Source organism: Monodelphis domestica, chromosome 1 (genome assembly GCF_027887165.1).
Source record: "Monodelphis domestica isolate mMonDom1 chromosome 1, mMonDom1.pri, whole genome shotgun sequence".
In the NCBI taxonomy this organism is placed as follows: domain Eukaryota; kingdom Metazoa; phylum Chordata; class Mammalia; order Didelphimorphia; family Didelphidae; genus Monodelphis; species Monodelphis domestica.
Window position 1 is genome coordinate 222,106,346 of NC_077227.1, and position 17,580 is coordinate 222,123,925.

The 17,580-nt window shown below is 33.8% G+C and overlaps 1 long non-coding RNA gene across 2 annotated transcripts in view; it reads right to left on the reverse strand.

Moving 5' to 3' along the window:
- Window positions 1-17,580, reverse strand: part of LOC130456292 (uncharacterized) — a 167,192-nt gene that overhangs the window by 98,752 nt on the left and 50,860 nt on the right. For both annotated transcript variants that reach the window (XR_008914919.1, XR_008914918.1), the window contains exon 4: window positions 4,859-4,995. This is a non-coding gene — a long non-coding RNA (uncharacterized LOC130456292). The remainder of the gene's footprint in view (window positions 1-4,858; window positions 4,996-17,580) is intronic.

The following is a 17,580-nucleotide window of genomic DNA, read 5'->3' on the forward strand; positions in this document are numbered from 1 at the left end:
GAGTCTATATTACTATATAGATTTTTCCAACTCACCACCAGTGAGTGCAAATAAAGGACAAGTTACAGCCGAAAGATCTAACAAGTCACCAAGGATAATGTTGCTAAGTCCATACACAGAAACAGGATTGTTACATGTTTATTTTCAATTACGTAAATGTAATTTAGATCTGACTTTCCCTGTTCCTCTATACAGAGTCATTACTGTATAGAACACCCCTTTTTAAGAAGATGTCGTCTGTCTAGGTTTCTGCTAAAGTAAAGGAAGCTGCATCTGGCATCCCAACAGGGTTCAAAGTTTAGAGGCAAATGGTAATGGAAGTAATAAAAAAAATTCTGCCAGTGACATTAACAAAGTGAAAAGAAGTGAGACTCAGAATTAGAGGAGCAAAGAGCATCTGACTACCATGCTTTATTGCTCAAATAATTTCCTATTTTTTGTGTATAGTTACTTCAAGGTACATAAAATAATTTATAGGCTATCTATGTCCCTGCTGAAACTGGATTTATCTACAGTTCAGTAAAGAGAAACTTTTTTTTTTCTTGTGAAATAGAATGAACCACACTGAATAATGATATTGTTCCCATGTCCACAGCTTTGCTATGAAAATGGATAGCCTGGGCCCATGAGATGGGATGGTTTTATGGTTTGTCATCTGATGTAGTGTCAGTGGTGTCCTGAATGAGGGCATAATGTACTATGAGAAACATTGCTTCACTGCAAATAGAAAGTCAGAATTATGCTGAGAATCTACTCCCTTGACTCTTCTCATGCTTACATTTCTGGCTGGTGACTTTAATCATTTTAAGGATTTTGACTGGGAACTCAATTAATATTTTCCAATAATAAAAGAAAGACACAGTTCAGGAATATTCTACTGGAGAGTCAGAAGGACTCTGTAGGCTAACCGGTGTCACCTCCCTCCAAATATAGGCACACTTTTTACACAATGGTCCAAGTTGGAGCTTATCTAGTCTCTGCTTAAATCATTCATAGACATGGGGAGTTCAATACCTAGCAGCCAGAAATAATTCAGGTGTGTGTACCTCTGAAACCTATATTTATCTCTACACTGTTCAGGATATGTATTATTATCTTTTTATAATAGAAATTATACTTTTATAGCCTAAAATTGCATGAAAATTTCCCCAAATACCTTATATTATTAACTTATACAGTATGTAATCAATGAATATTCCTACATGCTGTCATTAATTTACCTCTACCTACTATGTATAGGATGTAACCAAAATATGATTATTTTTAGACCCTTATTTTTTGTCTTAGACTCATTACTCTGTATTGGCTCCAAGGCAGAAGAGCAGTAAGGTCTAGGCATTGAGGGTTAAGTGACTTGTCCAGGGTCACACACACACACACACACACAGAGCTAGGAAGTGTCTGAGGCCAGATTTGAACCCTTCTCTAGGCCTGGCTCTCAATCCACTGAGCCAACCAGCTTCCCAGCTCAAAGCTGATTATTAGGCCAGGATTACTAAGCTAGATCTCACATAGACTATTCTGTACAGTTTATTCTTTGAAACAATTCTCCTCGCTAAATTCTTTCCCATGATTAGAACCATCATTTTCTCATTTTGAAGTAAAAGATCATGGCTTTAGAACTAGAAGAAACCTTAGAGGACATTTAGTTCAATACCCTCATATTAAGAATGACGACACTGGAACCCAGGGAAATGCAATATTTTGCCCAAGACCACACACAAAGAGAGAATAAGTAAAAGAGCTAAGTTTTGAATTTTTTTTTTGAATCACACTGCTTCTGTCAAGATCTTTTGGAATCCCAAACTTATCCTTGTCATTAGAGGTAATCCTAATGAGTTCTCCCAACTTAATTGTCAAGCTCACATGTTATGGCCATATTTTACATCTTCATGAAAGTTGTTGATAATGTCGGTCAAGAGAGAAGGTGCAAATAAAGAGTATGGGAACTCATCAGAAGGGAAGTGTCTCCAGATAGAAGGAAAACTATTTGGCAAATTGAATTTTGGGTTGTTAAAACAACTTGGTAACTCTCTGACTCTACTATCATCCTGAAACATTTTAAACATCTTTAATTTGAAAGGGACCTCAAAGTTCTTTTAATCCAAACTATGCCTGCAAAAAGAATTCTCCTACAAGGTCCTTGATAAGAGGGCATGTAGCTTCCACTTAACTCCTTCTACGATAGATAACACACTCCCTTTCAAAGGAGCTAATTCTATTTTTATATTTATTTAACTGTTGGGCAGTTCTTCCTAGCTTCTAAAATCTGTCTCTCTAGAAGCCATCTTCACTGCTCATTGGTTTTCCCTCTGAGGTTAAGTAGAACAAGTCTAACTAGACATCTTCCAAAAGGGTATTGTTTCAACAAACATTTATGTGATTTATTTTTAGCTCTAATACAAATATATTTAACACTCAGAGCCTCTCTCGTGTAGTCCTCTCTCTCTGAAAGGTATGTCATGGCCTGGGTATTTTGTGAATTGTAATACTCTCCAAAGTGCAATACTCTGCTTGGATAAGTCAACCAAAGAGCAAACAGTCAAAAGCAAAGTTCGATAATGAAAGAAAAAAGTTATGAATATAACTGCAACCTTCCCTCCGTAAACTTGGAGTTCACTTCTCCCATTCCTAGTTGCAATGATGAAAGTGAAAATATATATGAGGCATAAACATAATGGGAGCATGTGACTAGGGAACTTCTAAGGAGAGGTACATGCACAGAATCATAAGATTATGTAATTATAGCTATCTTGAGGGTTGGGAACTCAGAAGAAGGGTTTTTATTTTAAAAAAAAATGTCTCTGAGATATTTCCTTTCAGCCAGCTCCAACCCCAACCCCAAATCCAGTCACAGAAGGGAGCGGCTGGTTAAGATAAATTTATGTCTATTCTTTGACTTATTCTTCTCCCTACTTTGTCTTCTTTCTGATTCAGTTCAAACCTCATTTAACTTGTGGTCAGAAACCCACTGTTTTTAGTTCTAAGCACACACTTAAATATGGCAAATTTGTTCAGGATTATTTCCCAGAAAAGGAAAGATTAGTGAAGTTGCACTGAAAAAAAACATTTTCTGGTTCTTCCCACTATGATTTTCTGTTCTACACACATTAAAATATATAGATAACAAATGTATGAATGTATATGGTTGTTTGTAGAACTTGAATATCAAACCTTTATCTGTGAAATTTGATACATTTGTTCCAGCTTGAACATTTTTCATCTTATCCTAGAGGCATTATTTTTTCTTTGGCATGCAGAAGCTTTTTAATTTTACATAACCAAAATGAATGATTTTATAATTTTCTTCAACTCTTGTTTGGTTCAGATTACATTTCCTACCCCTAGCTGTGACACCTTTATAATATTCTAATGTTTATATGGTATGGGTTTTAGTATTGAGGTCATATATACATATATATTTAAAATATATTAAAGAATATTTATAAATTTTATCTAAGCTTAATTTCTTTCAGATTGATTCCAATTTTCACTTCAGTTATTATCACATATGCAGTTCTTTACTAAGTAATTTATGTTGGTGGGTTTCTTAAACACTAGGTCAGAAAGGTCTTTTTTTCCTGATTATCCTTAGTTTTGTCGGCTCTTTTAATCAGCTTTTTTTAACTTTAACCAATACAAAATGGGTTTGATTATTTCTGATTTATAATATAGTTAGAGGCATTTGAAAGGTTGTCCCCCTTCATTCTTATTTTTTCATTATTTGTATTGATATTTTAGATCTTATCCCTTTAAATTAATTTATTAATTTATATTGCTCTATAAAGGAATGTTTTGCAATTTAATCTCTACAAATATTTTATGTCCTTTTGTAGATTGACCCCCATATATTTTATAGTTACTTTAATGAGATTTCTTTCTTTATTACTGCCTTTTGGTATGAGTTCCTATCATTGTTGTTGTTATACATATCTTATTTTGATTTTCCTTGGTTTATTTTGTAGTCTGAAACTTTGCTAAAGCAATTAATTGTCTCAAAATCTTTGCTGATTCCCTAGGAATTTTAAAGCAAATGGACACATCAACAGTAAATAGAGATAGTTTGTCTCTTCTTTGATTTTTTTTTGTCATTCATTCCTTAGTCTTATCTCATGTCTATTACCAGCATTTCCATAGCTTTGCCAAATAATAGCATAAAGAAAGGACATACCAGCTTTGTTTCTGAATTTATTCGAATAGCTTCTATTATGTCCTCATTTCATGTGATACTTGATTTTTAATTTAGTTATACTTTGTAGGGTTTACTTTGTTTATTTGTTTGTTTGTTTGTTTGTTTAGCAAAAAATGGGTATTGTATTTTGTCAATGGCGTTTTTTTCCCTGCATCTTTTCAGATTGCCATGGGGTTCAGCATCTTAGTGTCTTGGTCTGTAGAGATGGTTGTAATTACTCTATTTCTGGCACATAATTCCTCTTTTACAAAATTTTGGTGATGATGTCTTCATAAAATGTCTGATTCTCCCCTTGTCCATCATATGACCCATAAATCTAACTTTTTTGATGAAAACAAGATATAATGTCTAAGACATGAGTTATTAACCTTTTTCTGCTTTGGACCTCTTTCTCAGTTTGGTAAAGTCTATGAATCCCTTCTCCAAATAATTGTTTTAAATGTATAAAGATACAGGGAATTTTAATGTATACTAACTATATTGGAATGCAGTTATTAAAATATATTTTTAAAAATAATTCCACAGACTCCAGGTCAAGAATACATAACATGGTCAGTTGAACTCATTTGCTTTTCTAAGTGTTAACAAATCACCTGTTCAATAATATGTACTAGATATTTTAGGGATTGCTGTTAAGTTCATTAGACTACAGTTTTTTTTATTTACCTTATATCTTCTTTTAAAATGGAGATATTATCCTGTCTTCATTTTCCTGGAACTTCCTCCATTCTTTATAATATCTCAAAAAACAGTAGTTCCAACATTCCATATGTAACTTATTTCATACTCTAGGATATAATTTTCTGCAAAAGAAGAAATTAACACATTTAAAGCACATAGGGTACTCATACATAGTTTCTTCATTACATGGGATGGCTCACTGGTGAGTGGAGGAGGAAAAGACATATTTGGAAGCAAAAAGTGATGTAACAAAAAGATGTCAATAAAATAAAGAGCCTTTTTCATTATATTTAGGACTTTTGGAAACACAAATTCTGTTTGAACAGCTTTGCAATATTATAAATGAAACCAAGAACCTTTTCCCCAGCCTTATATTAAATCTTATATCATAGTTATTTGTGATAATGTTGTCTTCCTATTAAATTAAAAGTTCAATGAGAAGACCAATGTATTTATTCCTTGAATTTTTTATATGCTTTGGCACTGTGTCCGACTCAAAGGAGTTAGACAATAAATTTCTGTTAAATAAGTAATATTCATATAAAAACAAAGAATCATTGGAATAGAGAATTTAGACTGGAAGGAATACTTAATGCTGGAAAACTTTTTCTACTAAAAGGGAACTGAATTCAGTTATGGAGTTTCTGATAAGTAGCTCTTAAGGTGAATATATAGCATATGTCATCATCAGTCAGATCCCTTCTAAGACATGCTCTGTATCCTAAGTTCCTGGACAAAGATCAACACAAACACCAAGGAAGACACATCTATGCTCCATAAGCTTCTGACTCTCTTCCTTGGGTATGGCCTCTGAAGTCTCACATAACATCAGGAAGGATGGTAGAAAAACTCAAACAACAACAGAGTCACTTCAAGCTTTCCTAGCTTTTTACTGCTAGTCTTCTCTTAAATACTGTATTATGAGCCTCACAAAAAAATGGGACTTTATGACAATGTTACACTAGCACTAAAAGCAATGGAAACAAGCTATATTACAGTTCTTCCTCATTCCAGGTATAAAGGAAATACTTCATCTTTGATCTCAGTTCCTCTTCCCTTCACTTGTTGCCAACATATAAGTCATATGTTACATGTTTGTATGACCTTGATTTTTCTTTCCCCCTTCCATCATTTATATATGTCCTCTTTGTCATGGTCTTGGGTCCAGCCCTGTCCACAGCTTCAGGGGTCCTCGACTAGGTGAGGAGGTGAAGGCACGAATGAGTGATGGGAAGACAGTTGAGAGTGTCAACCTGTGGCCAGGCTTTGCATGGAACTGCTCCGTCTGGTCCAGAATTATGCTTATTTTTATACCCCTAAATGGTTACATATTTTCTTGGCACACAGCTACATCAACATACATGTTCAATGCAGATAATTGGACAAGTGATACATTAACTTTTCACAAAACTTTTGATTAACATTCTGTGATCATTCTATATACTTATATTGTTACTATTGATTCTGACAACACACACAAAGCATTTGCAAGCAATAAATGATCTCTCATCACTGGGAGGATAGCTAGAGGTCAGATCTCATTAACCTGTGAGGTGTTTAGACTTATGGACAATCAAAGAAAATTATTTGTTACTTTTAATAAAATAGATGATCAATCAGGAGTTCTTTAGAAAACAATCAACAAACACTGTAGCCAAGTTGAGGGATCAAAGAGGTAATAATTCAGTTTCTGATATTCTTTAATATTAAGTTAATCATTTTTCTAGTATTTCGTGGGGAGTTTCCAAGAGAGATTTAAGTTGGTAAAACAAGTCACTGAGGCCTCTCTCCCTGTGGTATCTCTCCCTGAAGGGAAATTAATAAACTTGCTTAGGAGAGCTTGATCCAGGCCTGTATATTGGGTAGGGAATTTTGAGTGCAGCTTTGTTAGAAGTTACATGCATAAGCAAAAGGTAACCCATGATAGTCTTTAGGCTTGATTTTGTAAGTATGATCTTTTGGTGATATTCGGGGGGGGGGGCATAATGTGAAGTATTAGTATTAATCCTGCAAGTATTTTGTTCTCATATTATTTTTCCTGAAGCTAGGGAGAGAACAATGATAATAGTAATTCCAAAAATAATGGATATTCATGAAAGAAGTCATACAGAGGAGGGCTGAGTGAGTGTCTCCATTCTTCCTGGGGGTTGCTTTGCAACTTCTGGTTTACACAAGTGATCATGTCAAAAAATTGTGGCTTGATGGCCCCCTGCACCTCTTAAAGCCCATGTTCTTATGAAAAGTTCCTTCTCAATTATATCACTTGCCTTGAGTACCTTTCCCCAACATTCCTTTTTCATTGGCACCAGTAAGATTATTTTATCAAAATTTTATTTTTTTTCTGAGCCTTTATTTTTGGGCCATGGGATAATGCTTATCTTTTAGATATTCATAGATGCCTGAGGAACCAGGGTTGTATTACTTATATGAATTGTCCTAGTCATTCTCTGATTAATTTCCATTGACTTCTTTTTATTTTAAACCCTTACTTTCTGTCTTAGAATCATTGCCATGTATTGGTTCCAAGGCAGAAGAGTGGTGAAGGCTAGGCAATATAGGTTAAGTGATTTGCCAAGGGACACATATCTAAGAAGAGTTAGAGGCCACATTTGAATTCAGGACCTCCCCTCTCTGGGTCTGGATCTTAATCCACTGAGCCACTAAGCTACTCCCATTCCCCCATTAATTTCTGAAAGTTCTGTTTCTTTTGCATTTCAAAATCAGGGATGTTCTTGCCATCATTTGTCAGAGATGAAGAAAGCAAAGAGGAAAGTCGAGTGTTCAATAAGTGTTCAGGTCAAGGACAAAGCAAGAAAAACAAGTCAAAAAATGGATCAAATTAATCACAGGTACATATCTCATCTAGAGTCAGCAAAATGGTGAGCCAGAAAAGTATACATTAACAAGAAAATAATATAAGAGTTAGACAAAGATTATAATCTGCTGATACAACACTTTTAAGGTGATTTGATATATTGCCTCGTTTTCTTCTGGGCAATGTATTGTCTGAACCATCTCCTACCTCTCCCCTGCCCCATCCATTCTACTGAACACAGTTTTACATGTCACAGAGTGTATTATTTCTCACTATATAGCCCAGCAAGTTTGTCTAAATGGAATGCAGCAGGTCCTTAAGGTGTCAATTAAAATAATTATTCATTATATTATTTAATGACCCTTAAAGTTGCCATATATAATGGGGTATCTATCATATAGATCTCACTGATGTCTCAGAAAAGTAGTATGGTTTTTCTCACTAGTTTAAATGAGAATTGGTAGAGTTTGGTTTTGTTTTTAGGTAGACTCTTGTTCTATTTTTATAGGATCTAGTCTGAAGAGATAAAAAGGTAGAAGGCTCAGAGTCTCTTGGACAAGTTGAAATGGTTTGTAAACCAAAAAAACCCTTAATGACCACTGATTTAAGTTAAATTCAGTTAACAATGTAGACAATAGAAAACACTCCTTTTGTCCAAATGAAGAATCATTTTTTTTTCCCTACCACAAAGACTCTTTGGAGCAACTAAAAATTTGAGGAGGGTCAAAGGGAAAAGATGTGATACATATGCACAGGATGCACCATTTATATTGCAAAGAAACAACATTGCAACAAAATAAAAGAGAGAAGAATCAACTTACTCAGTAATCTTTAGCAATATTGTCACTATGGATCAATCATGTTATCTATTGGAGTGAAGAAGTATGCCTAAATATGTCTCTACAACTCTATCCACATATCCTTTCCAAAAACAATAGGTATTGGAAAAGGGGAGTTGGGAAGCAAGCAATGGACTATGTGAAGAGGTGGGGAAGGAAAGAAAACATTAAATTTCTTAAGCACCTTCTGTTTGCCAAGTACTGAGTTAAGTACCTCAAAAATATCTCAAGGGGGCATCTGGGTAGCTAGGTGGATTGAGAGTCAGGCCTAGAGATGGGAGGTCCTAGGTTCAAATTTGACTTCAGACACTTCCCAACTGTGTGACCCTGTGAAAGTCACTTAACCCCCATTGCCTTTACCACTCTTCTGCCTTGGAGCCAATACACAGTATTGACTCCAAGATGGAAGGTAAGGGTTTAAAAAATATTATCTCATTTGATTCTCATTATGACTCTGGGAGTCAGGTATCATTATTATTCATTTTACAGTTGAGAAAACTGAGGCAGGCAGAGGTAAAGTGCCTCATCCACATTCATACAATTAGAAAGTGTCTCAGGGGGTAGTTGGGTGGCTCAGTGGATTGAGAGTCAGGCCTAGAGATGGGAGGTCCTAGGTTCAAATCTGACCTCATACACTTCTGAGCTGTGTGAACCTGGGCAAGTCACTTAAACCCCATTGCCTAGCCTTTTCCACTCTTCTGCCTTGTAGCCATTATGGAAGGTAAGGGTTTGAAAAAAAAAAAGTGTCTCAGGCTAGATTTGAACTCAAGTAATTTCTTGGTCTAGATTTATGATTTAATTAGTATTAAGAATTCCAAGCAAAATTCTCCTGGGAGAACAAAAAGTAAAGAATATCAAGGGAACTAATAAAAAAGGGGAAGGAAGGTAACCTAGCAGTACCAGATCTAAAACTGTTCTATAAAGCAGAAATAATCAAAATAATCTAGTACTGCTTAAGAAATGGAATGGTAGATCAATGAAGTAGATTAAATATATAATACATAAGGGTAAACGACCATAACAACCAAGGGTTTGATAAACCCAAATATCCCAGCTTTTGGAATAAGATTGCACCATTTAACAAAAACTACAGGGAAAATGGAAATGATTATGGCAAATCATAGATAGATATAGATATAGATATAGACCCTTATCTCACATCCTATACCAAGATAAGATCAAAATGAATATGTGATTTAGATAAAAAGAGTGATACAACAACTAAATTAGAGGAACGTACAATAGTTTACCTGGCAGATCTTTAGAGAAGGGAAAAATTAATGACCAAACAAGAAATATGAGATGTAAAATGAATAACTTTGATATTAAGTTAAAAAGATTTTGTACAAACAAAACTAGTGTAAGTGTAGAAGGAAACAACAAACTGGGAAAAATTGATAACAAATGTCTCTGATAAAAGTCTAATTTCCCAAATTTATACAGAATTAAGTCAAATTTATAAGAATACAAGCCAATTTCCAAATAGCAAATAGTCAAAGGATATGAACAAGCAATTTTCAAATGAAGAAATCAAAGTCATCAATAATCATATGAAAAAATGTTCTAAATCACTCTTGACTAGAGACAAACAAATTAAGACAATGCTGAGGTACCACTTCATACCTATCAGTTTGACCAATATGACAGTAAGGAAAAGTAGTAAATGTTGGATGGCATGTGGCAAAATTGGAACACTGATGCATTACTGGTGGAGTTGTGAATTGACCCAACCATTCTTTTTTTTTTTTTAACAATTTTTAACATTTATTTAAAATTTTTTTGATTTTCAAAATTGTCTTCTTTTCTCCAGACTATACATATGCAGTCATGAAAAACATTTCTATATTAACCAAGTTGTGAAAGAAAACACAGATTAAAAAACACAAAAAGTAAATAAAATAAAAAACCAGTATGCTTCAATTTGCATTCAGGCTCCACAAGTTCTTTCTCTGGAGGTGGAGAGCATTTTTTATCAGAAGTTCTTCAGAATAATCTTGGGTCTTTATATTGCTGAGAATAGCTAAGTTACAGTTGATCCTTATGCAATATTGCTGTTGATGTATACAATTTTCTTGTAGTTCTGCGCACTTCACTTTGCATTAGTTTATCTAATCTTTACAGGTTTTTCTGGAAGCATCTTTCTATGGTAAACTCTTTCTCCACCCAGCCATTTCTCCCATTCATTGCATTTGTGTTATTTCCAGTTATTTTGTCATAATAAACAAAGCTTATCTTCTTTCGAGACTCAGCTCAGATGCCACCTCCTCCGTGAAGTTTTTCCTGAGTGTCCCTCTCTCTTTCTTCAAATGAATTTGTATTATACTTATTTATGTGCATGCTGTATCCTCTTCTTCTCTTTCCCTCATAGATCCCAAACTCCTTGTGGGAAGGGACATTTGTTTTTTTTTCTTTCTTTTTATTTTATTTTATAATATTTTATTTGATCATTTCCAAGCATTGACCCAACCATTCTAGAGGGCAATTTGGAACTATACCCAAAGGGCTATAGAACTGTGCATACCCTTTGATCCAGTAATATCATTACTGGGTCTGCATCACAAAATGAAAATAAAAAAAATGGAAAGGACCTAGTTTTACAAAAATATTTACAGCAACTCTTTTTATAGTAGCAAAGAATTGAAAATTGAGGGAATGGCTGAACAGATTGTGGTACATGTTGATGATGGAATACTATAAGAAATGATAAGCAAAATTATTTGGAGAGACATTTTATTGGAAATATCTGCAGGAATTGATATAGAGTGAAATAAGTAAAACTGGGAGAATGTGGCACACAAAAATAGCAGTATTGTATGATGATTATTTGTGAAAACTTGACTACTCTCAGCAATGCCATGATCTGGGAAAATACTGAAAGACTTATTATGGGGAATGCTATACATCTCCAGAGAAGGAACTGTTAGAGTCATCTTACACATCAATGTATTCATGGTTTTATTTTGGAGTTTTGCTTATGTATGGGTTTGTTTTTAGAAAATAATTACCAATATGGAAGTGTGCTTTGCATGACAATAAGAATAAAAATTAAAAAATAATAAGACAAAATAAATATTTTTAAAATTTCAAGTATGTAAATTCTCTCCTATGATGCAAACTGTAAGTTTGCCTACAACTTTGAGAGTCTTTGAGAGTTGTTTGGGACAGTTGGAAGTCAATTGGCATTCATTTTTGGTTGGTTGTTTTTACAGAGCCAGTATATATCAGAAGCAGAAAATGGACTCAGTTGCCACTTCCAAATTTATCATGATGTTTCTCATAACACATACAAAATGACTATGGGATCAAGTTTGGAGATGAGTATTTGAGTGTTGCAGATAGCTACCAAACCTCAATGAAAGTGTCAGACTTTGTCCAAAATGTAAACAAAATTGTCCAAAATGTAAACATGAGTGAATGAATGAAAAAACATTTAAGCATTTACTAAGTATCTAGTAGTCCACTAATGTTTGAGGATATAAATAGAAGCAAGCAAAAGAGATACTGTCCTCAAGAAGCTTACATTCTAAGGAGGAAAGGAAACATAGAGAAGAGAATTAAATGGGGCAGCTAGGTGGCATAATGGGTAGAGTATGGGACATGGAGTCATGAAAACCTCATTTCAAATCAGGCTTCAGATATTGACTAGTTATTAGACCCTGAGCAAGTCATTTAAGCCAGCTTGCCTCAGTTTCTTCATAAATAAAATTAATTGGAGGAGGAAATGGAAAACCACTTCAGTATCTCTACCAAGAAAACCCTAAATGGATCATGATGGGTCAAACATGACTGAAACAACTGAATAATACAACAAAGATATGGGTAAGGGCATACAGGTGATGTGCTTTGGAAACGAAATTTGGGAGGCCTAGCTATGGGGAAGATAAAACTGAAAAAGTTCACCTATGAGAGCCTGGAGTCAGAATGAATAGATGGAGGAATGAATGAAAAAAATAACTTTAGTGCTCATTATGTACAACTAGAAAGGCGAGACAATGTCTGTGGTCTCAAGGAACTCACATTCTAATAGGAAGAGACATGGAGGGCAGGCGTATTTCTTCCCTGAAGATAACATCTTTAACTCTATCTGCACTGAGTACAAAGGTTGAATGTCACCAAAATATTGAAAGAGAAGAATTGAAGATTTGTGGAGAATAAGGAATGGTGTCATAGCCATGGTTCCTGCCACCCAATATGGGTCACTGACCTGTGTGTCCACCTACTTCCAACTTTTTGGTCCAGGGTGAAAATATGCCTATTTATATCTCTGGAGAAAGCTAAGAAATAGGAAAGAAAGAGAGATTGGGAAGGAGAAAAAGGAGCCCTGCTGAAAGGATAATTTTTGTTTTCTAATATAGTTAGTATTGTTCTCTTCTTTCAATTGTGCCTGACACTTTAGGACCCCTTTTATGTGTATCATTCTGGTATCAGAGATACCAGAATGGTTCCCCATTTCCTCCTCTAGCTTATTTTACACTGATGAACTGAAACAAAGAAGATTAAATGACTTACCTATGTTCACATGTATTAAATGTCTGAGGACAGATTTGAATTCATGAATATAAAACTTCTTGATTCCAAGTCCAGTGTTCTACCCAGTGTATCACCCAACAGCTCCAGGTACTATATAAATGCCACTTATTCAGATTAATAAAAAGTTTTCAGTTAATTTACATTTTGTATTTACTATTTACTATTTTTTTACTTGTATTTACTATTGACATATCCTGAAAAGTTGATATGTTTGCTAGTTCTCATTAAATAATCCCCTCTCTAAATGTCATCTGTTGCTGAATGAGAATCATCCAACCACAATGCTTCATTGAAAAAATATTTGAGATACATTCCCAAACCAGATCTACTATTTAACTGATGCAGGGAATTCCTAACAAGGTAATCCTTTCTGCAAGCATAGGTTCAGTCACTAAGTAAGTCAGTTAGCATTTATTATGCAATTCTTATGTGCCATGCACTGGACTAAATTCTGGGGTTATGAAAACCAACACCTATTCTGCAACTTCCAGTTCTAGAGACAGTGAGAAGTTACATGACAAATCCAAAACAAACAAACAAACAAACAAAAAACAACGAAGGAGTGTATGTGCCAGAGAGAGGAGTTCAATCCAGGTCTTCCTAAAATAACAGATTTCAATCCACTGCACTATTCTATCCACTATAAAATGCTGTCTCTCAAAATCAATTTTATACAATATTTTAATTCCCTAAAGAAGTTCTTTGTTTTAAAAAAAAAAGCCTTTGCCTTCTGTCTTAGAATCAGTACCATGTGTTGGTTCCAAGATATAAGAGCAATAAAGATAAGGCAATGGGATTTAAGTGACTTGTTCATGCTCACACAACTAGATAGTATCTGAGGTCAAATTTGAACACAGAACCTCCCAACTCCAGATCCATTGAGCCACCTAACTGCAACCTCCTCCCCAAAACAATTCTTAAGAATGTACTATAAATAATCCATTAAGTTAAAAGAGGGATCACCTCAACTAATCCTTAAAAAGATTATTCCATCACTTCAAATCCGAAGGAGTTTACAATCTACTTGGAGAAGGACCATCAAAAAAAGCCCCAATAATTAAAAATATCAGGAAATGAAGTATTCAACTTCATTGAGAATATGGGATTTTAATTGGAACATGAATAACAGGTAAGATTTGATTCAGTAGTAGAAAGGGGCATATGATTTTAGACGGGGAGATCATCTCAAAATAATATGCGAAAATCTTTTCATAAATCATTCTGTAGAAAATAATCCGACTCCTTAGTGACTGAAGAAACAACAAATTATATTGAATTTATTTACCAAAGAAGTAGTAGTAGTAGTAATTCCAGTAACAGCAATAATTATAATAAAAATATATAGCATTTATATGGTACTATAAGGTTTGAAAAGATATTATTATAGATATTTAGTTAAAAGAGCAATTGCATTTAATATTAAATCTCAACTTACAATTTGTTTATACTTAAATCTAAATCTGTTAGGTCAAAGATGAAAAGTAATGCAAATTTTAAAAAAGATTAAAATTGGAAAATATATATCCACATAATTAAGATTATTCTAATGTGATCTATTAAAATAAGTTCTTGATGACAAAAAATAGTAAACAAATTGAGCAACAGATAGCAAGTGTTACCATTTCTTTAAAAATAAAAGTTCAATTTATCTAAGTCATTCATCATCATGAGGAGAGTAAAGTCATTAGAAACTTAGCCAGGAAATAATTGATCTCTTTGCCAGTTGGATAGATATGGGGGTCAAGGACATTAATAGGTTAGAAGATAGGTTAATTTATAGAAATTTTCTGTCTCTTAGCCAGTACCAAATTGTTTTGATGACCACTGCTTTATAATAGAGTTTCAGATCTGTGACTGCAAGGCTACCTTCCTTTGTATTTTTTTTTCATGATTTCCCTGGATATCCTTCATCCTTTGTTCTTCCAAATGTACTTTGTTATGGTTTTTCTAATTCAGTAAAAAAAATTTGGAAGTTCAATGGGTATGGCACTAAATTGATAGATGAGTTTGGGTAGGATGGTCATTTTTATTATATTGGTTCATCCTAACCATGAGCAATTAATGTTTTTCCAATTGCTCAAGTCTAGTTTTAGTTGTGTGGAGAATGTTTTATAGTTGTGTTCATATGTGTTTGTCTCGGGAGATAGATTCCTAAGTATTTTATTTTGTCTAAGGTGATTTTGAATGGGATTTCTTTTTCTAATTCTTGCTACGGAGCTGTGTTTGAAATATATATATATATGTATATATATATATATATATATATATATATATATGCTGATGACTTATGTGGGTTTATTTTGTATCCTGCAACTTTACTAAAGTTGTTGATTACTTCCACTAGCTTTTTGGTTGCTTCTCTAGGATTCTTTAAATAGACCATCATATCATCTGTGAAGAGTGATAACTCTTTGCCTATTTTAATGCCTTCAATTTCTTTTTCTTCTCTAATTGCTACTTCTAATGTTTCTAGTACAATGTCAAATAGTAGAGGTGATAATGGGCATCCTTGTTTCACTCCTGATCTTATTTGGAATGCATCTAGTTTATCCCTATTGCAGATGATGTTAGCTGATGGTTTTAGATATATACTGTTTATTATTTTGAAGAATAATCCTTCTATTCCTATGATTTCTAGTGTTTTTAATAGGAATGGGTGTTGTATTTTATCAAAGGCTTTTTTTGCGTCTATTGAGATAATCATGTGATTTTTGTTGGTTTGCTTGTTTGGTCAATTATATGGATAGTTTTCCTAATATTGAACCAGCCCTGAAATCCTGGTATAAATCCTACTTGATCATGGTGAATGACCCTTCTGATCACTTGCTGTAGTCTTTTTGCTAGTATCCTATTTAAGATTTTTGCATCTATGTTCATTAGGGAGATTGGTCTATAGTTTTCTTTCTCTGTTTTTGACCTGCCTCACTTTAGAATCAGTACCATGTTTGTGTCATAAAACGAATTTGGTAGAACTCCCTCTTTGCTTATTATGTCAAATAGTTTTTATAGTATTGGGATTAGCTGTTCTTTGAATGTTTGGCAGAATTAACTTGTGAATCCATCAGGGAGTTCTTTGATGGCCTGTTCAATTTCTTTTTCTGATATGTTATTATTTAAGAATTCTATTTCCTCTTCTGTTATTCTAGGCAATTTATATTTTTGTAAGTATTTGTCCATATTACCTAGATTAGCATATTTATTGCCATATAATTGGACAAAGATGTTTTTAATGATTGCTTTAATTTCCTCTTCATTGGAGGTAAGGTCTCCCCTTTCAGCTATGATACTGTTAATTTGCTTTTCTTCCTTCCTTTTTTTAATAAGATTGACCAGTGCTTTGTCTATTTTGTTTGTTTTTTCAAAGTACCAGCTTCTTGTCATTTATTAGTTCAATAGTTCTATCACTTTCAATTTTATTAATTTCTCCCTTAATTTTTAGGATTTCTAATTTGGTTTTCTTCTGGGGGGTTTTAATTTGTTCATTTTCAAGTTTTTTGATTTGCATGTCCACTTTGTTGATCTCTGCAGTCCCTAATTTTTTTAATATATGCACTCAAGGATATGAATTTTCCTCTGAGTACTGCTTTGGCTGCATCCCATAAGGTTGGAAGGGATGTCTGGCCATTGTCATTTTCTTCAATGAAATTATTCATTGTTTCTATGATTTGTTCTCTAACTAACCAATTTTGGAGCATCATATTATTTAATTTCCAATTGATTTTTGATTCCACTCTCCATGTACCCTTTTATTTTCATTGCCTTATAATCTGAAAAGTTTGCATTAATTATTTCTGCTTTTCTGCATTTGTATGCCATGTTTTTATGACCTAGTGTATTCTCAATCTTTGTGAATGTGCCATGTGATGCTGAAAAGAAGGTGTATTCTTTTTTGTCCCTATTTATTTTTCTCCATATATCTATTATCTCTAATTTTTCTAGAATTTCATTCATCTCTTTTACCTCTTTTTAATTAATTTTTTTATTTGAGTTATCTAAATTTGATAATGGTTGGTTCACATCTCCCGCTTGTATAGTTTTATTGTCTATTTCCTCCTTTAATTCTCCTAGTTTCTCCATTAGAAATTTGGGTGCTATACCATTTGGTGCATACATGTTGATTAGTGATATTTCCTCGTTGTCTATACTCTGTTTTATCAGGATGTATTTACCTTCCCTATCCCTTTTAATCAGGTCTATTTTTGCTTTGGCTTTGTCAGCTATCATGATTGCTACTCCTGCCTTCTTTCTGTCAATTGAGGCCCAATAGATCTTACTCCAACATTTAATTCTGACCTTGTGAGTATCTACCTGCCTCATGTGTGTTTCTTAAAGACAACATATGATAGGGTTTTGGATTCTAATCCACTCTGCTATTCATCTATGTTTTATGGGTGAGTTCATCCCATTCACATTCAATGTTATGATTGTCATTTGTGGATTCACTGGCATTTTGATATCCTCCCCTAATTTTGACCTTTCTTCTTTTGCTGTAACCTTTTAAACCAGTGGTTTACTTTAAATCA